Source organism: Carlito syrichta, unplaced genomic scaffold, assembly GCF_000164805.1.
Source record: "Carlito syrichta isolate Samal-C Ts95f unplaced genomic scaffold, Tarsius_syrichta-2.0.1 Scaffold309265, whole genome shotgun sequence".
Classification (NCBI taxonomy): domain Eukaryota; kingdom Metazoa; phylum Chordata; class Mammalia; order Primates; family Tarsiidae; genus Carlito; species Carlito syrichta.
The window spans coordinates 341,364-353,935 of NW_007253361.1; positions in this window are offsets into that span (position 1 = coordinate 341,364).

Genomic DNA, 12,572 nt, shown 5'->3' on the forward strand with positions numbered 1-12,572 from the left:
CACACACACACACACACACACACACACCACATGTCCAACACAAAACAAAAGGAGAAGAAAAATGAAAAGAGAAAAAGAAAGAATTCAAATGGAGCCCTCAAACATACATTCACTCACACATATTAACCTAGAAAAGGAGAAGAATGACAGCAAAAGAAGACTGAGAGATTAACACTCAGTCATTCATGTACACAAATAAATAGAAAACAAAAAGCAAAAGAAGAAATAAAGAAAAAAAGGAAAAGGAAAAAAAGATGGGGGAATGCAGAATGAGACTTCACATACACATTCATGTACAAAGAAAAAAAGTAAAATTAACCTGCCTTCTTGTGGCAGGTTCTGTAATTTTTCCTCGCAGCTGCTCACATGTAAGCCTCTCTGCTGTCTCCTATGGAGCTTCAGCCATATTCATAGTCTCCCAGTGTCTGGTCAATGGAAGGAAGAGGAGGCAATGGGGACAGATGAGGCTTCAGTCTTCACCCTCCACTCTCTTCTGTTCAGGGGGATACCCTCTGTTTGGAAGTGTGGGATTGTCTCTTCCCCAGGTACTGATTGGGGGAGGGGGTCCCAACCAGGCTTATCCTGGAGTAGAGTCCTCCTATACTGGCTGACATCCAGGCTCTACCTGGGTTCATCCCAGTCATGTGGGTCTGATGTTCAGAGGATTGCTGGGGAGGAGGGGGTTGGGTCAGCCCAGGACTCACCACTGATCTCTTTGGGGGTCTTCCTCATTTTTTCTGTTCACACCCTTTATCCCATGGCTGAATCAAGGTAAGGTGTGGAACAGCACTCGTCCTGTCCTTCTGGAGTTTGTGCTTTGGGATATTCCCTCTGAGTTAAGATCAACCCCTGAGTAGTTAATCCACCAGTGACAGAGATCAGTTCTGTCACTCTGTGGTATGCCTGCTGGAGCACCTTCCTATCCAGTTTTCAAGATAGTGGCAGTATGCCTCTTTCAACTTCTCCAGTGGGGCTCTGTCTCTGGACTCCCTCATTGTGCTCCCTCTGCATCCCTTGCTACTAGTAAGTGTTTGACCAGGTTCTGCAGTAGTGAGGCAGAGCCTGAAGTCAACAGTCACTCCTAACAGCCTCTTCCAGGGAAGAGATTTGCTGATATTTTTTAAATGGCACTCAGCTTCTGCACCTCAGGAAATGTTAGGGTTCAAACAGACTAGCTGTGGCACCAGTCACTTTACCAGAAGAGCTCAGCCCACTTGCTCCCAAGTCCTCACTCAGTCACTTACTCGCCCACTTACACACAGACACATACGCAAAATTTTCCATACACTTACTCACTCACACTGGGACTCACATAGTCCGACTGGCTCCACCTCCATCTTTCTCCCTTCCTTGCCTTTTCTTCTTTAATTGATGACGTTTTGAGAACAGACTTTGCTCTTGCTTGTTTCTGTTGTCTTGTTATTGTTGTTTATTTGTTTATTAATTTGTTTTGTTTTGCTTTGCTTTTAATTTCTGCTACAGTATTTGACCCAGAGAATAGGGGTAGTGACTTGTTATATTTTTTGAAGTACAGTAATTTTCTTTTTCCAAATTTTAAAAATATTCTCCTTACTACCATTCCACTATTATTTGAATATAAAATATCATAGTAATTATAGAAATGTTGAGGTGATCTGTGGAAAACAGTGTGGCATTTTCTCAAAGGGTTAAAATTGAGCTTCCATGCAATCTGGCAAACCCACTTCTGGGAATATATCAAGAGGAACGCAAATCATTCTGCCAAAAAAAACCCCTGCAAACATATGTTCATTGAAGCACTATTTACAGTAGCAAAAACATACAGCCAACCCAGATTCCATAAAAAATGGACCAGATAAATAAAATATGGTATATATACATGGTGGACTATTACACAGCCAAAACAAAATAATGTCCTTCACAGTAACGTGGATGCAACTGGAGGCCATCATACTAAATGAGCTATCATAGAAACAAAGAACTGAATATTGCATTTTCTTACACATAAGCAGGCCCTAATCACTGACCACATGAGCATAAGGGTGGGAATGGAAGACACTAGACACAGCCAGGGTAGGAAGAGAGAAGAGGTGGAAGCACACAGCAACACACTAGTACCAAGTCCACTGTAGGGGGAGAGAAGGCCCATTAGATGCCCATACTTCACCTGCATGAAACTTACTTACGTTGTAAATCTTTATATGTACCTTACAACTCAAATAAAATTAAAAAAAGAAATTCTGAGATGGAAAGAAGGTCAGACATAAACCAAGGTTCCTGCCAAATTCCAAGGTTCCTGCCAAATTCCACAGTTAACTATGAGATGAACCTTATGCAAATCTCTGACTTGATTAAATCCTCTCTGCAGTCCTTTTGAGCTTTAATATTCTAGTGTGTAGAGCTTCTGATTTCCAATTCAATTGTCCTGTGGTAGCTCAAGTATAAAAATTCCTAAAAGCTGATTTCTGGGAGAAGAGTTGAGTGGGTACCAAATAAAGGATGATAAAGAGGTAAGGGAAAGGGAAGCTGATGAGATTTCTATTAATATATGAAAGACTATAAAAATAGAAGGAACAAGGCCTGGCACAGTGGTACATGCTTGTAATACCAGCACTTTGGGAGGCAGAGGCAGGAGAATTATCTGAGCCCAGGAGTTTGAGACCAGCTTGAGCAACATGGCAAAAACCCGCCTCTACAATAAATCAAAAAATTAGCTGGGTATGGTGGTGCGTGCCTGTAGTTCCAGCTACTTGGAAGGCTGAGGTGGACGGATCACCTGAACCCAGTAGGTTGAGGCTGCAGTAGCCATGAGTATTCCACTGCACTCCCGCCTGGGTAACAGAGAGATACTCCAACTAAAAAAAAAATTAGAAGGAATCATATCTTGCATTTGTGATTCTCTGAAACACAGTCACCAGGTCTATACCTTCCAAGTTGCTACAGAATTCCAAGAGGCATTTTCAGCTCTTGCTATGCTTTCAATGCCAAAAACGTCCCATGACCCCTTATTTTCTAATACAGAGAAGAGCAAGCATATCAAGAGATATGTTATGAGTCCTGTGTCATTGCAGTGAAAAGTGTACTGAGTAGAAAATCAAGGTGACTTCACAGTTCTGTGAGTTCAGTCTAGGGAAAAGAACCCTGGTTTTATGTCCCTCAAATGATTCCAGAAAACCAGGAGGTCAGTCACTACCTCTGTTCAATGACACTGAGCTTTGAAAAGAAATGCTCTGTAAAAGAGGCAAGACAACAAACTTCTCCAGAATGTTATATGAACATTTAACATATATTTAATACTCAATATGCCTCATGCTCTGCTAGGTATGCTTATATATTAGTTCATGTTATATTTTAATTAAATAAATGTATATTTTATGTATTAATTACTTTTTAAGCAATTATGTGAAGTAGATATCATTATAGCCATTTTAGACATGTACAACATGAGATAGTTTAAGTAATTTAACTAGCATTACACCACTAATAAATTGTGGAGCCAGGACTTCATCCAGACTGACTGCCTTTTCTTCCTTCTTTCCATATAAATATAATATGTTTTAAATAAATAATATGCTCTCATGTTTCAGAAGTCAGAATATTAACAGATATACAATCGAAAGTAACTTCTCATTCCTGCTCTCATCTGTCCTATTCCCACTGCATGTACACACACAACCTGAATCTGTTTTATTAATTTTAATCTTTATTGTGACTATATCTGTAGCTTCTTTAATAAAATACAAGCATACTTAAATATGAATTAATACTTTTACCTTCTTTTTAAAATGAATATTCTCTTTTACATGTGTGAACATTTTTAAATTAATAGTGTCAAAGATAGTTTTTTATTAGTAGTACAGAGAGTTCCAATACTTTTTACTATTTCATATTATTACACTGTACAGATAACTTATGTAATTTTATCTTATTATCAGATAATAGTTTTATTTAATAATTATGTAAGGCAAATATAGCAAAAGGGTAGTAAAGAATATATCTCTCTCTCTATAAAACCTAAGGATAAAAATGTGAATAGTTTTCCCCTGTTTATTCTAGGAAGTCAATTTTGCAATGAATACTATTGGACATATGCCATTTCTTATTATGTAGACTTATTTATAGGATGAATTCTCAGTAATAATATTTTGTTTCTAAATGCATCCATATTTGTAATACCAAATTGCTTTTTTAAGTAGTTTAACATCTATCTAAACACCTAAATCTTCGGCTTGATAACTTTCCACTCTCCCAGTCAACATTCCTCTCTTCTAAAGTGATGGATAAACTCCATTTTTAGGACAATTATGTTGTTTAATCTCCACATTTTGCATATACTTTTCCTTTCCCCTGAAATGCTCTCTTCTTACCTCCATCTTCCCAGAATCCTGCTATTCCTATTCTAAGATTCAACTGTATTATCACCACACTCTGTCATAGTTATTAACCTCCCTTTATATCTATCATAACTTGCAAATTTCTCCTCTGTGTTCAAAAATTAACCTGCAGGTAATTCTATTATTGCATCTCATTTAGGTTTTTTTTTTTTTTTGGAGTTAGAGTCTCACTCTGTCGCCGAGACTGGAGTGCAGTGGCTGCTCCCAGCCACCGCAGCCTCGACCTGCTGGCCTCCAGCGATCCTTCCTCCTCAGCCTTCCAAGTAACTGGAACTACAGGCATGTGCTACCACGCCCGGCTAATTTTTTGATTTATTGTAGAGATGAGGTCTCACCAAGTTGCCCAGGCGGGTCTCGAACCCATGGGCTCAGGCAATTCACTCACCTCAGCCTCCCAAGGCGCGGGATTACAGGTTCAGCCGCCGAGCCCAGCTTCATTTGGTCTTTTAATAAGTGTGCATTGACTGTATTGTGTGCCAGTCATTCTGTTACTTATTGGGGCTAGATCTACCTCATGGAATTCCAGTCTAGAAAGAGAAATTAATATATTCAATAAATAATATAATAATAATTTTAATTATAATTCTGCTCAGCTCTATGAAGGTCATGTAGAGAATGACAAATATATCTATTTGTCTTGTCTCTATATATGTTATATATATATATATGCTGGAAATTTCCCCAGTTTGTGTGATCATTGAGAAACTCCACCATTAGTCCTGAGGATGAACAGGTGAAGCAAGAGAATATCATTAAGCAGATAAAAAAGCATGTGGAAAAGGTCTCAATAGAATGTACCCTGACACATTGGAGGAAAAGGAGCTAATGTTCAAGGAGAAGAAGAATGCAAAATAAGGCTGAGGAGGTAGATGAAGTCTTACTATACATTGTAATCATTTTAATTTGTTGTATATTTCCCAATTTCATTGCTGTTTTTTCTGTGATCCATAGAACAATTGCTGTCACATTATAAACTTTTAGTACTAAATATTTGGGAATAAATAAATACATGATCTTCATCAGTCATGGAAGAAGAATGACAAAAAGCATCATATCAGAATATTTCACCCTTGGGAAAACAAGTGGTGAACAGTGCATGGCTCACCAGAGATGTCTAGATCTCTTTTGTAATCCCTCCATCTCCCTTCTGGGTGCTCTGTCATCTTAATGTATAGGCTTCCACCAACTACTACATTATTCCTCCAATGAAAATGCAACAATCCACCATGCAGGAGAACAGACATTTGAGGGTATGGAAGGAGAGGAGATTCTGAGAAATAGCATCAAGATTCAAGGTAATAGGGGGTGGCAAGAATAAGGCATAACAGAGATTCCTAGTTCCAGATATTACTGAACTAACATTTGTAAGTCAGTTCTACATATAACCCAAGTTTCAGTATGTTGGTCAAGCAAGCAAGTTCAAAGTTAAACAGGAGAGATTGGAAAGAAACAAGAACAGGGATAACTTTCTTCTGTGTCTCTAATATAGTCAGCAAGTGCAGACTATATGTTTATCATCTTTTAGTCTACATAGAAGAAAAAGATAGGACAAAATTTCTTCATCAAATCACCTGAGAAGTCTGTAAAAAGTTTTAATAACATAAACTGGATAAACCAGTTGCTCACAATCAACACTCAGTTACACAATGCTTCCTCATTACTTCTTTAATATATCTAATTTCTTTGATAGTAGCATTCAAAATAGGCTCTGACCACTTTCTGTCTGCACAGGCTCTCTTTCCACTACTACTTACTTAATATTCTGTTCTCTAGAAATAATAACCCAGATGTGGTTCCTGAATTCACTGGACATCTTATCCTTCTCTGCCTTTGTTTATGCTGACTCCCACTACCTGGCTTATTTTCCTCCGATCTGACAGTCAAATCTCCAATGCAGCACACTTTTGACCCCCAAACTGACTCTGACTTTGCCAGCAACATACAAACAAGCCTTTCCCTAGCTTCCCATATGTAAACTTACATCATGGCAATTACCTATTCTCTTATTAGAACATAATCTCTTTAAGCATAGGGATGATGTATTATTAGTTCTGTTTTCTTAAAACAAATCAGTTTGTGATATACAAAAGGGGCCAAAAACTTTATTGGATTATGTTTACTAAAAGGAGCCTAAAATGACACCTGTGTGACAAAGACAGAAATCCTATTTATGATAACACCACCACTTCCACCCTACTGACATTCTGAACTACTTTAGCTAGAAGAGAATACTGGCCTCCTACAATCAGAGGTATACTTGGAAGAGCTAGCAGAGCTCTTTAATATATAATGAAATGCCAGTGATTAAAAGCAGATTTCTGCTAGATTGTAAACACAGAAAAGACAATAAGGACACAAAGGTTGACAAGCATAAAAAGAAGAAGTAGATAGAAATATAATAGATTCTGTAACCCAGTTTGACCAAAAGTCTCATATAGGAATAATTTGTAGGAATATTAACGTCCTCTGGTGATTCAACAGTTTTTTATTTGAGAGTAAGTGTGAAAGATTGGGGAAAGAGTGAATTACAGCAAAGCTAGGGTTAGAGATGCAAGAAGTTATAGGCATGAGTAGAAAGGGCATATTATACATTTTAAATTCTTATCAAGAATCACAAACTTCTAACATAATAAACAAGAATGAGTGTCCTGGAGAAAGACAAAAGAGAGATAAAGTTTCTGGTGTAGCTCCATCAACACGCTAAGCTACAGCTTGGGATTCTGGCCAAATGTTGGAGTGTTTGTGTTTGTTTCATTTTGTTATGTCATAAATCTATATTTGTTTATAAAATCTTTCACTATCTTATTTGGGTTATTAACTTAGCCTCTTTATAAATCTTCGAGGTAACACAAAACATGTTGAGACTACATGACAATTGCAGCTTGCAGCCTGCTAACTTGCAGACTCTGCTTAAAGAATGATGATAAAGCTAGGATAAAATTAATTAACATATGCCAAACCAAAAGCCTAGTAAATGGTGTAAAGCTTGATTCAGATCACACAATCTAGTTTCAGTGACAGTGCTCTCTTTTCTCACTCCGGGAGTTTTTAGCCATGTGTGTATGTGTGTGTGTGTGTGTGTGTGTGTGTGTGTGTGTAAGCACACAAGCATCACAGACTGTTTTGGAAACTTGGTGAAGTCTAAAAAGCTACTACCTAGAATATCTCAAACACATAAGATAAAATAGATAGGGACATAGAAATGGTCAACAAATCTATGAAAAGCATGCTCAGCATCACTAATCATGAGGGAAATACTAATTGACACCACAATGAGGTATCATTGAAGTATGCTCCTCCCCACTCCCTGCAGTTAGGATAGTTACTGTCAAAAAGACAAAAAATAGTAAATACTGGTAAGGATATGGAGAAAAGGGAACCCTCACACACTGTTGGTGGGAATATAAATTAGCACAGCCATTGCTAAAAACTGTATTAAGTTTCCTCAGAAAACTAAAAATAAAATTATCATATGATCCAGCAATCTCACTAATGGACATTTATCCAAAGGAAAGGAAATTAATATATCAAAAAGATATCTACATCTCCATGTTTATGGAAGCTCTACTCACACCCAAGTGTCTGACAATAAATAAATGGATAGGAGGGAGGGACGAGATGGTGACAGGACAAGCTGAACTGTGAACGTCTCTGCAAAGGTGGCTGGCTGCTGCAGCCGGTTCCACACACAGCCACCACCTCTGCAAAAGGTGGCTGCTGCAGTCAGTCCCACGCACTGTGCCACTGCCATGGACCTCGGCTCCGAGCCCCGTGGAATTCCCAGCTCCCTTCCCCACTCCATGCCACCCAGCAGTGGCAGGACCAGAGATCAGCTGGAGCCCAGAGTCCAATGGATGGAGAGAAGGAACAAGAAGGGTCAGGGAGGAGGCCCATGCCCAGTAAAGAGGCACCCACTGCAGCCATTTTCTCTGTCCCAGAACAAAGCGGAGATCTGCATCTCCCTGCCCAGTTCTGCAAAACTCTGGTCAGCCTCCAACTTGGACCGGAGGTAATGACATCAAACAGGGAGAGACAGAAACCCCTCCCCATGCTAGATCAGACAAAGACAGGATCTGAGTGGCAGACCTGACAGGCAGCAAGCTGACTGAGTCCAGATCTGATCCTTCCACAGCAGGCCTGGGACATCTGACTCTAGCTGTGAGCAGCCCTACCAACCTGCAGTGAGAGTTAGAGATCAGATCTGAAAGGATGTTGTGCTCACAGGAACGATCTCAGAGCAAGCTTGATTCATTGTTTTTACTTGTGTAAAATTTTTATTCTTTGTCTGTTTTACTTATTTTGTTTGTTTGATTTTTCACTTTTTTCTTTTTTTCTCTCTTCTCTGTTTTTCATAACGTTTTTGTACTTGCCTTGTTTCTCTTATTTTACTGATTTCTCTTTTTTTTTCTTTAGAATTCCTATTTGTGTAGGGGAATTGTATATCAGTAGGGTGGTTGGTTGGCTAGTGTGTTTCTATGATTGTCTGTATGTTTTAGAGTTTTTTTTACTCTTCTCTGTGTTTGCATCTATTTTCATTTGTTAGTAAGTACATTTGTCTCTTATCCCTCTTACTCTTCTTTCTCTCCACCTTCCTCTTTCCCCTCCCCCATCCTTCCCTGATTCATTCTTTTCCTTTTCTTACTTCATTTTGCTTTAAGGGAGCAAACTTACACCACTGCATAAAAGCCCCCAACCCATAGTCCAGCCTCAGAATTGAACAAAGCTAGAGGATTCACATAAGGAAGAATAGGAGATTGAGCAAACAAAAGTAAAAGCAACCCTGCCATACCTGAACAATAGAATTAAAGAAGCAGGGGGAAAAAGTGGGAAGGAAAATCTACACAAATGAAGAAAACCAAGAGAAGTATCACACAGACCCCTGGGAAGTCTCACACAAACCTCTGGGAGGTCAGACACTGAGAAAACAGTCTTCAGAATGCAAACAATGAAGAGCCCCCAGAATAACAGGTCACATACTACAAACCCAGACATCAAGACATTAATAGAGAGAATAAAAAGAATTGAAGAGAGACAAGAGGAAAATAGAAAGAAGTTGATAACTGAGATAACAGCAGTAAAGAATACTGTGATTGAAATAAATAACAAACTAATAAGCATGGAAAGCAAAATTAACCAAGCAGAAGAAAGAATCTCAGAGCTTGATAACCAAAATATAGAACTAACCCAAATCATCAAAAGCATAGAAAAAAAGCTTTAAAAGAAGGAACAAAACCTTCAAGAGATGAGCAATTATTTCAAGAAGTGGAACCTAAGAGTAATTGGATTTCCTGAGGCAGAAAGAGAGACATCTTTCCCCTCATCAGTGATGTGAAAATTCAAACACAAGAGATCCACAGAACCCCTGCAAGAAAACCCAGTCACATAATAATTTGCCTTAACAAAGTAGGTATAAAAGAAAAAATCCTGAAAGGCAACAAGAGAAAAAGATCAGACCACCTACCAGGAAAGACCAATTAGAATAGCAGCAGATTTATCTACAGAAATACTTCAGGCTAGGAGAGTGTGGAGCCCAATATTCAAAGATAAACAATTTCAATGAAGAATAACCTATCCAGCTAAGCTATGCTTCATCAGTGAGGAAGATGTAAAAATCTTTCCCAGACATTCAATCTCTAAGATCTTACACTGCCTCTAGATCACCTCTACAAGAAACACTTAAGAAAGTATTAAACACAGAAGAAAAGGAAAAAAGATTGACAGCATTCTTCACAAGAGTGCAGGAAAAAGATTGAAAACACACATGAATTAACCCAAAAATCAAAAGAAAGACAACAAATAGGAACAACAACAGCTCTGTAAGAACCTTATGACAGGGATAAACTCTCACATTTTAATAATCAGCCTGAATGTGAATGGACTAAATGCACCAATGAAAAGACATAGAATTGCAAAATGAATAAAATATCATCAGGCAACAATATATTGTCTCCAAGAGATTCATCGCACCACTCACAGATTCAAAGTAAGAGGAAAGGAAGCAAATTTTCAGGTGAACAGAATGCAAAAGAATGCTGGAGTTGTGATCTTAATATCAGACAAAATACTCTTTAAACTATCAAAAATTTAAAAAGATACAGAAGGTCACTCACTACATGATGATAAAAGGTTCAATCCATCAACAAGAAATATCTATCCTAAACATATATGCATCCAACATAGGAGCACCAACTTTCATAAAGCAACTTCTAGGCAAACTCAAAAAAGATATTAACTCTAACACTATCATAGCAGGGAACTTTAATACCCCACTCACAACCCTAGACAGATCATCAAGCAAAAAATCATCAGGAGATTCGGACCCTCAATGTGACTCTTGACCAAAGGTACTTAATTACTACCTACTGAACACTCCACCCAACAAACATAGAGTATACATTCTACTCATCACCGCATGAAATGTATTATAAGATTGACCACATCCTTGGTCATAAATCAAGCATAAACAAATTTCATGAAATTGAAATTTTGCCATGTTCCTTCTCAGACCACAGTGAAATGAAAGTAAATATCAACACCAACATAGTTCCCCCAAAACCCACAAAGATATGGACACTAAACAGCATGATGCTAAGAAACTCCTGAGTCAACATGGAAATCAAAACAGAGATTAAAAGATACCTGGAAATAAATAAAAATGAAGAAACACTTTACCCAAGTCTCTGGGATACCATGAAACCAGTAGTAAGAGGGGAATTCATATCTCTAAAAATGCATATGAAGAAAATGGAAAGATCACAAATTAACAGCCTAACAAGTCACTTAAGGAAGCTGAAAAGCAAGACCACCAAAACCCTAACTTCAGAAGAAGAATCCAGATCACCAAAATAAAAGCTCAAATCCAGGACATAGAGGACAAAAAGATAAATCAAAAAAATCAATGAAACAAAAATCTGGTCCTTTGAAAAGATAAACAAGATAGATGGTCCCCTAGCTAAACTGACCAAGAAAAAGAGAGAAAAAGCCCAAATAAAAGCAATCAGAAACACAAAAGATGAAGTCACATCTGACCCTGAAGAAATACGAAAGATTATCAGTGACTACGTACACTTGTATGGAAACAAACTTTAAAACATAAAGGAAATGAAGGAAGTTCTGACATCACACAACCTCCCTAGGTTGAAACAAGAAGAATTTGAGACCCTAAATAGACCAATAACAATCCAGGAAATTGACTATGTCACAAGAAACTACCTACAAAAAGAGTCCAGGACCAGATGGCTTTCCAACAGAATTCTCAAAACATACAAGGAGGAACTAATGCCAATCCTATTGAAAGTATTACAAGCGATTGAAAGATGGAACTCTTCCCAAATCATTTTGTGAAGCTAGCATCACATTGGTACCCAAGCCAGGTAAACACCCAACAAAGAAAGAGAACTACAGGCCAATATCTTTGGTGAACATAGATGCTAAAACTCTCTACAAGATACTAGCAAACTGGATTCAACAACATATCTCAAAAATCATCCACCATGACCAAGTAGACTTTATCCCCAGGATGTAAGTCTGGTTCAGCATTCATAAGATCATAAATGTAATCAAACACATCAACAGACGTAAAAACAAAAACCACAAGCAGAAAAGGCTTTTGACAAACCCAGCACCCTTTCTTGATAAAAACCCTCAAACATCTAGGCAAAGATGGAACATACCTCAAAACAGTAAGAGCTATCAACTAGAAACCCACAGCCAGCACATTGCTAAACAGATAGAAATTGGAACCATTTTTCCTGAAAACCAGAACAAGACAAGGATGCCCACTCTCACCCCTCCTGTTAAACATAGTGTTGGAAGTCCTAGCTATAGCAATCCTAGAGAAGGCAATCAAGGGCACCCAAATAGGAAAAGAGGAAGTCAAATTATCTCTCTTTGCAGACAACATGATTCTATAACTCGAAAATCCTGGAGAATCTGTCAAAAACCTCCTTGCACTAATAGAGAATTTTGGCAAAGTCTCAGAGTATAAAATAAATGTGCAAAAGGCAATCACATTTCTATACACCGATAGTAATCTAACAGAAACCCAAATAAAAAACATGATTCTATTCACAATAGCCACAAAAAAATGAAATACCTTGCATCTTTCTAACCAGAGATGTGAGAGACCTTAATGATGAAAACTATAAAACACTGCTCAAAGAGATCAAAAATGACACAAACAAGTGGAAAAATATTCCA